Source organism: Micromesistius poutassou, assembly GCF_964030765.1.
Source record: "Micromesistius poutassou genome assembly, contig: SCAFFOLD_6177, whole genome shotgun sequence".
NCBI lineage: Eukaryota > Metazoa > Chordata > Actinopteri > Gadiformes > Gadidae > Micromesistius > Micromesistius poutassou.
Genome location: NW_028178114.1, coordinates 1 through 11,917, shown reverse-complemented (window position 1 = coordinate 11,917; position 11,917 = coordinate 1). Strand labels below are relative to the sequence as shown.

Sequence of the window (11,917 nt, the reverse complement as noted above, 5' to 3'; positions counted from 1 at the left end):
TTAAAGTCGATGGACGCTGAGCTTCAACAGGCAAATGCACTGTGACGCTACGGGAATGTATGAGAAGGAAATCAAGTCAGCCGATAAGCGGCTGATTCTGAATGAACTCGTCTTCGAGATGGACGTGTTCTAACGCATTTTTAGTCAATGAAATGTTAACAAAACAGTATATATTTAACCATTTCATTTTTTAAATTTTAGGGGAAGCTGAGCTTCCTTTGCAGTCTTAGAGAAATCGCCACTGACACACACACATACATATACATACTCACGCCCCCCCCAGCTCCACCCCAGCCCCACCCCCACACACACGCACACACACACACACACATACACAGATATACAAACCTATACACACATTCACATCCACACATTAATGAATCATTCAATCATACATACATACTTCCACGCATCCCCCCCCCCCACACACACACACACACACATACATACATACATACATACATACATACATACATACATACATACTTAACGGTATTACAGGCTAAAGCCACATAGACCAGGACATACTAGGAACAGTGTGTCTGTGTGTGTGGTGGTGAAGCCTGCAGGGTGTTGTGGGAGTTTGTGCGCTAGTCTCCAGCACTCTGGCATCACCTGTGAAACCGATAGGGAAGGGTTGATTGAGGCTTGGGGTCGTTTTACAAAGTTATTCCTGTGTGTGTGCGTGTATGTGGGTGTGTGTGGGTGTGTGTGTGGGTGGGTGCATGAGGGGGATGGGGGTACAAGGCTCTCTGGTTACTATTGCAAAGAGGGGGCACACGGGCGAGAGTTAATATTGCTTGTCTTTGCTCTTGTGTGTTTGTGTATGTGTTTTGTGTGATGTGCACATTCTGCACATGTGTGTCTGTGTGTGTATTTACATGTGTGTGTGTGTGTGTGTATGTGCGTGTGCGGTTGCTTGTGTGTGTGTGTGTTTGTGGGCATGTGCGGTTGCTTGTGTGTGTGTGTGTGTGTGTGTGTGTGTGTGTGTGTGTGTGTGTGTGTGTGTAGACCTACTCAGGGCTGTTCTGCGTGGTGGTCAACCCCTACAAGAACCTGCCGGTCTACACCGAGTCCATCGTGGAGATGTACCGCGGCAAGAAGCGCCACGAGATGCCCCCGCACATCTACGCCATCTCCGAGGCGGCCTACCGCAGCATGCTGCAAGGTACGCCCCAGACCCCCCCGCTACCTCTGACCCGTAGCAAACATCCACCGCCCCTTATCAGCCACTCTGTGGTCGTAAAACATAATCACACTCCTTCACCCGTTATTTATGATCCTGAGACCTGCTCCCTGAGCAACACGCAAAGTTATGTCATCTTTTGTCAAGTGGGTGTTGTACAGGTGAGAGAGGACAACCTTTGGCAAGGAGCTAGACCTAAGGCGGCGAGGCGAAACGCCACAACCGGTTTAGATGAACGGCTTAAGCTGACACTCAGTCATAATGATGATGGGTACATACACAAACACACACTCATCATCATGATGATGGGTGCGCTCATGTCCTCCCACCGACATGTCCTAATGTCCTAACTATGTTTGTTAAAAAGCCATTATGGGGCAATGTTTTGACGTATGAGATTATATGGATAAGAACGAGTCTGCCTTTCAATGCCACTCCCATTATTTCTCACATTCTGAGAATCAAGGCACATTTCCTCTCTCCCCCCCCCCCCCCACACCCTTCATTCGTGGGAATGGTAATAGCAACATCTGAATAAAAAAGAGCCTGCCGGTAAATCAGAGAGCCCATTGTGTCTGACACCAGGGTGGTGTGCTGCTGCTAAAGGAAGACCAGTTGAGCGAGACTCCTGCTTTTTTCATACCAAATCACAACATCTCTGTGAACAAAGTTCACAGAAGTTCACAGACAGGTTCCGACTGAAGTGGGGACAGACAAGTGAATGTTGGTTTATGCTTTCTGGAAGCAATGCTTGAATGGGATATAACACAAACAGTGTGCAGATTAAGCAGGGTTTTATAATGAGGTCCATGGCTCTACTTGTTTTGCCAGTTAAACTGTGTGCAGGTTCAATGGAAAGTAAACACTACACCTTTGATCAAATATGGTTCAGAACAAGGACCAAAGTATAATCCAAATACCTCAAATGATTACGACGGAAGTTTTGTTCAGGGTTATAATTCGTTACCAGCGGCTATGCTATGACAGGATCTTAGTCAGTGATGGGGAACAGCATAACAAACATGATTCGAATAACAATGGATGTGAATCCTCTTTACCACACTGTCCATGTAACTGGCCTTGAACACGATGATTGCCTTATCATTGGGAGGAGGAACTGGTGTTGAAGCACATGTCACCAAGTCACTACGAGTCTGTCTGACCCTTCCCTTTCTATATCTCCCCTCCACAGACAGAGAAGACCAGTCAATACTGTGCACGTGAGTAGCCGGACTTTACCACTGTGATCGCTATGTGGAGATTGAAGGTCCATTGGCTTTGTGTCCTTGTGTCCGTGTGTGTGTGCGTGCGTGCATGTGTGTGTGTGTGTGGGTGCATGTGCTTGTGTGTGTGTGTGTGTGTGTGTGTGTGTGTGTTTCCATGGACATCAGTGTTTGTGTGTCTTGTGTCTCTACTTGTCTCAAGGCCTGCCATCTGCCGCCCCCCTTTTGTCCTCATGTCTTCCTTCCTCTCTTGCCCCTTCCTGTCATTGTAAAGGATCCCAGTTTATGTTCCCACTGAACTGGGGTTCTCACCCGCATTTTGGGGACAGAGCTTCTGTTTTGAGATCATGTCTTCCACCCAGACAGGGTTTACTAGCCCCGGGTAACCCCCCCCCACCCTGCACACCTGCTTTCTGTTTGGCCCTTGTGTGGTTCCCCTGCTCAGTAGGGGCTCCACACTCCAGGCTGATGAATGTGTGCTGGCTCCTTTGTTCCTGTGTTCCCTTCTCCTTATTCTGCTTGGATACACCTTTTACGATCCACACCATGTGTTGTGTGTGTTTATGGGTTTTTTTCTCTTTTGAGGATCCCACTTTTTGTAGAAAAAAGATTATATTCGACTGTCAACATGTATACATGTGTATCTGCGTGTGCGTGTGCATGTGCGTTTGTGTGTGTGTGTGTGTGTGTGTGTGTGTGTGTGTGTGCGCGTGGGGTTGTGTCTTCCAGAGGCGAGTCTGGTGCAGGGAAAACGGAGAACACTAAGAAGGTGATCCAGTACCTGGCCCACGTGGCCTCCTCCCACAAGACTGGAGCTCCGGGAAGAAACAAGGAGTCTTCTACGGTAGGCCCGCCCAGGGGGAATGGAGGGTGGGGAGGCCTTGTTAACGCGGGACTTTGCACTGCCTTTGCAGGAAGGATCAGGTGTTACTCGCACATGTCTTTCCGTGCTATCTCTCCATCCTCTCCATCTATCATCTATCAGTACACCTGCTGTACATGGCGGTGTGTTCATTCCAGTCTGCAATGACTTAACATTTTACTCTTGGGCATAACAAGTACCTTATCTTATTAAGGAACGGGCATAAAATGTATTTCACCTTCTCCCTTTCTTCCTTACTACTGTTTTCTCAAACGATATTGCTAAATCGTAACTATACATCTTACATAATATAATGCATGCAGAAAGCCTCCTAATCAGTAAGGCTGGGTTGGTTATTCCCTTCCATCGTCTCAATACTGTCTGATTCCCTCCTGCACTCACACTCCTCCCTTTCCTGTCTGTCTCTGTCTGCGGCTGTGCTCTCCTCCCTGCTTGCGCAGATGGACGGCACTAGGTCTCTACCTAGAGGCTGTATGGTGAACAGGGTGAGTGGTCCTGTCCTGTTCTATCCTCTTCTGGTCTACTCTGCTCTGAACTCACTCCTAATGACATGGCTAATGAGCCACTGACAGCTGGCTCAAAGAGCAACCCATCCCTTAAAAACCAACCCTCCGTGACCGCGCCCTCTATGGTGATACAGGGCACTGCAGGGGCTATTACCGATTCAGTGAAACTGATAGCAGACGATGCCACAAATAATTGATATCCCCTGGCACTCGTTAGCGCTAATTAAATTGTTTGCAATAGAAGAGATGGGGTCTAAACTGCTTTTCGGGGCGTTTGGTTTTGGGTGAGGTTGTTCTTTAGCTTCTGAAATGTACTGATGATATTTACAACAGTCTTTAATAACCAAGCACATAATATGTTGCATTTCTTTTCAAAATGTGTGTAGTCCTTGTTTTGTTGACGCTCTTCTTGTTTTTTGTATTGCTGTGTTATTTATTGTTTGTGTCCATTTAACTCATTTGTTGTTTATTTTTTCCACCCATCCTCTTCCTCCTTAAACCAATTGCTTTGTAACTCCCCAGAGTATGCAATATGTGAGTATAAAAGCGTACAAACGCTTACGTTATTTTATTTATTTATTTATTTGCTTAGAATTTTATGCTTATTCAGATGGTTTTAACATGTTGGAATATTAAGTATAACTCAATTCTATTTATTATTATAACATAGTATATATATATGATATGACTCTCAATGTAAGAGGACATGAAACACCATTGGCTAGCAGCATCTGAATAAAGCTGAATGAAGAGGGGGGCTTCACTCTGTTTATCACACAAACAAATGCTCCGGGATTTGTTTTCAAAACAAACAATATCCTTCTAATATTCACGGATGGCTAATAACGAGTACAGTTACATTGCACACACAACGGTAGAGTATGTCAAAAATGTTCCAAATGTTGGAATTTGAGATCAGGGCTCTTAGCGTAGTTGTCGAGGCTAGCTATTAGCATAGCTGTCATGTTTCAGTACGGACACAGGGAAGCGGCTCAGCAGGTGGTGGAGTTTATAGGTGTCAACTCAATGTACCCATTGTTTGAAATGTGTGCTTGTCATCAATCAAAACATCATCTGCGTCCTAGTCTGCGTGTGTTTGTGTGTGTTAGTGTGTGTACTGTATGTGTGCGCATGCTTGTGTGTGTTTATGTGTGTGTGTGTGTCTCCGCCTAATGTGGCTTGATGGTATTCTAGTCCATGTGTGTGTCGCAATCTCCCGCAGCTAACTCTGCTCACACAAACCGCCTGCAATAAAGTGTCTGCTTGCCCTCTGCTGTTGCTGCTGCTACTGCAACAATCGCTACTGCGCTTGCCAATGCGACAGCCAGAGTAATGTAATTCAGCAGACTTCAGCTACTGTAGATTATTAGCATCATAGATCTGCCTCCTGAGTACAGCAGCCAGCAACAAGCCTTCCACTTGGTCCCTTCCCTCACTGTGTGTCGGGGTGTACATTGCCTGCAGGGATGCCTGTTTAAATATTAATGCCATCACTTATGGACTAATTGATGAGCTCCTGTTAGGCTTTGAGGTGTGTGGGGGGGTGGTGGTGTTAAGACAGTGCTGGTTGTGGGAATGCTGTGTGTGCTACTGGTCCTCATGCCTCCGTTAGGCTGAATCCCTTTAGCGACATCTGTTTTATTGTTGGAAATGCAAAGAAAACAAATGATCAGAAGAAGCGTGGTGGTGCATTCTGGTGATGAGGGAGCCTGGAGGACCTGTCCTCCATGTGGGGGTGGTGGCTGTCTGGGAGCTGACCCAGGCTGTGCTGTGTGTCCCAGGGGGAGCTGGAGAGACAGCTGCTACAGGCCAACCCCATCCTGGAGGCCTTCGGCAACGCAAAGACCGTCAAGAACGACAACTCTTCCAGATTTGTAAGACGGGGTCTATGTAAAGCATTGAAATGACTTTGAAGGAACACAATAGTTGTTGATTATTTTATTATTATATGTAAAATATAGATATCATTATTATTATAATTATTATAATTAGTGGTAGTGGTGGTAGTAGTAGTTGTGGTACAAATACAATAACATTGAATTGTATATCTTATTAGTAGTTATTATTTGAATTATTATTATTTGAATGAATAAAGGAGCAGTAGTAGTACTAATAGTAGAAGTTGTAGTAGTAGTAACATTAATAGTAGCAGTCATGATTGATATTGTGTGTTGATATTGATTGACAAGATGTAATTGAGCTATTTATATTCTTTCCCTTCAGGGTAAATTCATTCGCATTAACTTCGATGTGGCTGGATACATCGTCGGTGCTAACATTGAGACCTGTATCCTTTCATGTAAACCCAAAAGCGGCCTGTTTGGGGTCCCCACTCACCACCCCATCTCTGTAGTGGACCCCAGTTCATAGCTAAAGGGACACACATAGAGGGCCCCTCCTGGTGTCCGACCCACTGAGCGTGTAGCGACCCTTGACCCCTGAGCCCAGACCTCCTGGAGAAGTCCCGGGCCATCCGCCAGGCCAAAGACGAGAGGACCTTCCACATCTTCTACCAGCTGCTGTCTGGGGCGTCAGACGCCACGAGGGGTGAGGAGAGCGGCACACAGAGCTACAGAGATGCATACATGTCAAATGTGTGACTTGTGAAGCCCTTTGAGACCGCAATAAACCCTTTCACAGAGGTGTCACACATTACACTTGTTAAAGGTGTGCCATGTTTATACACCAGGGCACCAGTAGACTAAACAAAAGATAAACTAAGACCTGTTCCCCTGGTACAGAACAGTAACAGACCCATAATTAGTGTTATGAGAAACGTGTTGGTCTTCTGAGGACATTTATGTGAAATAATCCATTGTGGTTTAAGTGCCACATGAATAAATGTGACTGGACTCGGATTAGCTACACACACATTAAGAATCCAGAACGACAAAACACTCATTTCAACACTTTCTTCCCTGAAGGTGAAGGTGTTCCTTACCCGTCACCGATCCACACCCACAAGCTTCAAACCACTAGCACACCGTGTAGGGTGGATGTTACTCTGGAGTCCATACTCGCTCACCTCGTGTTCTGTCACCTGATTGGTCGCCTCTCCTTCTCCTCTCCCCAGCCGACCTGTTGCTAGGGAACCCTGACGAGTACCGCTTCCTGAGCGGGGGCTCCATCCCCATCCCGGGCCAGAGCGACGCTGATAACTTCACCCAGACCATGGACTCCATGACCATCATGGGCTTCAGCCCCGAGGAGTCCCTGGGTAAGAGTCAGGGGCAGTGAAGGACTGGGATCAAAAAACGTCCCTGGCATTTGCACATTATAACAGGCCCCCGCAGGTGGAATTGTTGAGGGGGGGGGGGGGGGTGGTTGCGGGCGGACAGGATTGTTGACCGGGGGGGGGGGGGGGGGGGGGGGTTGTTGCGGGCGGACAGGATTGTTGACTGACTGGCGGAGCAAGGTTGGCATTGCGCGGTAGCAGTAAAAGACCGTCAATGCACACTATTTATGCTTGATAGTGTGCCGAGAGATAATGTGGGGCCGCCGTTGTGACGAAGGGGCCGCGCGAACCCGACAAGCATGCCGCTCCGTGATTGGCCGGACTGTCCAGTCCGTCACTGGTCAGGGGGGTCAGGGAGGAGGGCTGGGTGGGCTGAGTTAAGGTTAGAGTTAAGGTTAGAGAGTAGTAAGACTGACTTACATGTGTAAGTCACATATAAGAGTCAAATATAAAGTATATTAAATAAATATCAGGATCATCTCTACAGGCTGGGTTTGTTGAAAGGTTCCAGGTCAAATGTTCTGGGTTTTGAACCCCCCCCCCCCCCCCACGTCAGTCGTCTACCTACGGGCATCCCTGAGCAAGATTCATAACCCCTCCCTGCTGGTTAACGACATCAAGGACAAAACATCAATGACTGGCGCCTTGAATTAAAGCCTTGAATTACAGCGCCTCATAAGTTTGACCTAATGTGTTGCCATGTTATACCTCATTATTTTCTTCTCCTCCTCCTCTGTTTTCCCCTGTCTGGCCCGTAGCCATGTTAAAGGTCATCTCTGCGGGTCTTCAGTTTGGGAACATCTCCTTCACCAAGGAGAAGAACCACGACCAGGCCTCCATGCCCGACGACACGGCTGCCCAGAAAATGTGCCACCTGCTGGGCATCAGTGTGGTGGAGTTCACCCGAGCCATCCTCACACCCAGGATCAAAGTAGGGCGGGAATACGTCCAGAAAGCCCAGACCAAAGAGCAGGTGAGGACTTTACGTCTATCTATCCATCTGTCCGTCTGTTAATCAATCCTCCTAGCCATCGTATACATATAAATACATGGCCTGTTGAGCCCTTTTGAGACTGTACCAGTGATTAAGGGCTACACAAATCAAATCAAATCGAATTGAACCATCTTGTCCCGTCATGTGACCCGTATTCCTGGTCTCTGTCTCCAGGCAGACTTTGCGGTGGAGGCCCTGGCCAAGGCTACGTACGAGCGTCTGTTCAGATGGCTGGTCCACCGGATCAACAGAGCTCTGGACCGCCGGCAGAGGCAGGGCGCCTCCTTCATAGGCATCCTGGACATCGCTGGCTTTGAGATCTTCCAGGTGGGGTTGGTGTCTTCTTGCGTTCGGTCTGTATTATCTCCTTCAGGCAGACTCTCGTATAAATAATTGCATGCGTATATTTAGTATGAATGTTGTGTATTCTGTGATGAAAATATAAATAGAGGCACTGTGGTGTGTGTGTGTGTGTGTGTGTGTGCGCGCGCGCACGTGCATGAAGCCTGTCGTTAAATCTTTATCGTCTAGTTAAATCTTAACGTTGAGTTGAACCTGCTGACTGAAGCGCGCCGGCCCCCTCGGCTGCGGTGGTCTTCTTAACTCCTCTCTCCTTGGCCTCCTCCTCCCCCCTCCCAGCTGAACTCCTTTGAGCAGCTGTGCATCAACTACACCAACGAGAAGCTGCAGCAGCTCTTCAACCACACCATGTTCATCCTGGAGCAGGAGGAGTACCAGCGCGAGGGCATCGAGTGGAACTTCATCGACTTCGGCCTGGACCTGCAGCCCTGCATCGACCTCATCGAGAGACCGGTACGCACGCACGCACGCACGCACGCACGCGTGCGCACACACACACACACACAGAGGGTTCATGACCAAGTTGGACACATGTGTGTCCGGTGGTGCTATTTCATGCATATGGATCACAAATCTAAACTCTGTTCTGCAGACAGATGTCAGATATGGCCATATTAAGGGTCAGGCTTAGCCCAGGAGGTAGAGCAGGTTGACTTGTGACTTGTAAGGTTGCTAGTTCGATCCCCGGCTCCTCCTAGCTGTGTGAGTGTCGACGTGTCCCTGAGCAAGACACTTAACCCTAACTGCTCCTGACCAGCTGGCTGTCGCCTTGCATGGTTGACTCCGCCGTCGGTGTGTATTAACCGGCGTCTGCTAAACACCGTAAATGTAAATGTTAATATCCGTACATGAAAGGCCATTATGGAAAGGGCACATTACGGACTAGCCGCAACCTCACGTTGATTTAGTTTGGATGCAGAGTGGTCTTCCGTTCCCTGTCCGCATTTCCAATTACTTAGTGTGCGCACAGTGGCGCATGCATCTAACCAAGCCACATTCATGGGTTTAATGGCTGCACCCCCCCCCCCCCCTCCTTCCCCAGGCCCACCCCCCGGGCGTCCTGGCTCTGCTGGATGAGGAATGCTGGTTTCCCCGGGCGACGGACCGCTCCTTTGTGGACAAGCTGTCTGGTGAACAAGGCACCCATCCAAGTTCTTCAAGCCCCGACAGCCGCGCCAGGAGGCCGACTTCGCAATCATTCACTACGCCGGAAAGGTAGTGAAGCTCTGCTGAATGCGTCAGACCGTTCCATTGATACTTTATAAGAGCGCGGGTCACACGTTGACGCTACAGAATAGTGTAGTGGTCGACTCACCGCTGAAGGGCGGCTGGTTTGAAGGCGACGTCCGTAGTCTAGTTGTAAACATCCTTGTGAAAAAGGCCACGCCCATGTTTCCCCTCAGTCACTTTTGATGAAAAAATTGGGAAAATAAATGTCAATTAGGAAAAAGTGAATAATGAAGACTGGACTACAGTATACCGAGCTGTGTACCGGTGTCATAAGGCGTGTGCTTGTTATTGTCGACCAGGTGGACTACAAGGCCACGACTGGCTGGTGAAGAACATGATCCGCTGAACGACAACGTGGCGTCTCTCCTCCACCAGTCCTCGGACCACTTCATCTCTGAGCTGTGGAGAGAGGGTGAGGCCCGCGCCCCCAGAGTCACATCAGCCTCCGAGTGCTTTCCTTTATTCTGGTGCACAGTATATAATGTTGTTGTTTTTTGATGCCATTTTACTTTGATGTCAAAAATCGGACTTGTTTTACATTGTTTTTTTATGCAATAACCAATTTCGCATTAATGACCTCGGCTGCACAGTATAATGACTTTATTTATCTCTCTTTTGTTTCTCTCTATCATTTAACAATCATTTTTTGACATTCTCTTCTGTTGTTTCTGCCCTCCTCCTCCTCCTTCTCCTCCTCCTCCTCCTCCTCCTCCTCCTCCTGTTGCTCCTTGTGTACTCTCCATCTCATCCTGCTTATTAACAATCCTCATCCATCCTGCTCCCTTCCCACTCACCTCCTTCCCTCCCCCCCCCCCCCCCCCCCCCTCCCTGTTTCTTCCTCCATACCTTCTTTCCTCTCTGTGCATCCTTCGGCTTCCCGCCTCAGACATTCAGACTCTTCTCGTGTTTACTTCTTTGACTCCTATGCCACGATCCAGGCTAATGGCGGCGACAGTAGGTGTCCTTCTCCTCCACGACTCTCCTCGCCGCATCCTCCGTCCTGCCTTTCACCCCCACCCCCTCCCCCCTTTTTTGGTTGTTGTCTGTCTGTATGTTTGTTTTTGTTCTGTTTGGACGAGTTAGCTAGCCTTATGTTTTTGTGTGTGTTCGATAGCGCGTGTGAGCTTGTTTCGTAGTTTAGGCTTTTGTGTTTGTAGTTTAGGCGTTTTGTGTTTGTAGTTTAGGCGTTTTGTGTTTGTAGTTTAGGCGTTATGTGTTTGTAGTTTAGGTGTTTTGTGTTTGTAGTTTAAGCATTTTGTGTTTGTAGTTTAGGCGTTTTGTGTTTGTAGTTTAGGCGTTTTGTGTTTGTAGTTTTCCAAGTTGTGTTGTTGGCTGCCATCGTTGACGTCGGCAGACTGACGGCGTTCGTTGGCTTCTAGCGAGCGTGCTGTGGTTGTGTTAGCCAGCTCTTCATCACTTATACATGCATACCTAATTCATTTTAATTCTGTAGCACATAATCACAGTAGTCACGCATCTTCATTGAAGCGACATCTAGTTTTCTTCATCTGGGCAATATTCAGGATTGCAAAAATGAATCGAAAAAACATTCTCTGTTTACAAATGTTTGTGCAAACAGTAGACAAAATGTAATCCTGAATATGCGCCAAAGTCCATTCATACCATCTAATTTCCCAAGCCAGCCAGAGTCTGAGATAGTTGATGAGTTTGGCAAACTGTGGCTCCGTTTTGGCTTTAAAGATCGGGTAAAGAAGCCGCCTCCTTATGAAGTGACTTTAGAACCAAAATGGTTCAGTCCAAACTCAACAGCTTGAATCACATGTGTAGCGCTGGCCCTCGTTATCTTCACTGATTATTAACCAATCGGTGGCTTAGTAATAAGACATATTATGTGTGTGTGCGTGCCTGCGTGTGTGTGCGTGTGTGTGTCCCTGTGTGTGTGTGTTTGCCTGTGTTTGCGCGTGTGTGTGTGTGTTGTGTGTGTGCGTGGTTGTGTGTGCAGTGGAGAGGATCGTGGGTCTGGACCAGGTGTCCAGCGGGGAGAGCAGCGTCCCGTGACGTTCGAGGGCGGCCGGACTGAAGACCAAGAAGGGGATGTTCCGCACGGTGGGCCAGCTGTACAAGGAGTCGCTCACCAAGCTGATGGCCACGCTCCGGAACACCAACCCCAACTTCCTGCGCTGCATCATCCCCAACCACGAGAAGAAGGTGAGGCCTCCGCCCCGGCCCTCCACCACCATGTCCTCTCTCTACCCAAATATAACATATAGATTAAATATATTATATATCCAAATTGCTTTCAGATTTTTCTTCCCACAATTCCTCTAATTTCCTTCTTC

The 11,917-nt window shown here is 48.0% G+C and overlaps 1 pseudogene across 1 annotated transcript; it reads left to right on the top strand.

Moving 5' to 3' along the window:
* Positions 1–1,011: 1,011 nt before the first annotated feature.
* LOC311374781 (myosin-10-like) lies at positions 1,012–11,786 on the top strand (annotated as a pseudogene). Its single transcript has 16 exons — positions 1,012–1,168; positions 2,379–2,406; positions 3,139–3,253; positions 3,733–3,777; positions 4,321–4,332; positions 5,580–5,672; positions 6,022–6,085; positions 6,247–6,345; positions 6,872–7,015; positions 7,792–8,006; positions 8,202–8,354; positions 8,667–8,840; positions 9,430–9,602; positions 9,917–10,029; positions 10,504–10,571; positions 11,581–11,786. The product of its transcript is annotated as a myosin-10-like (transcript).
* Positions 11,787–11,917: the final 131 nt, after the last annotated feature.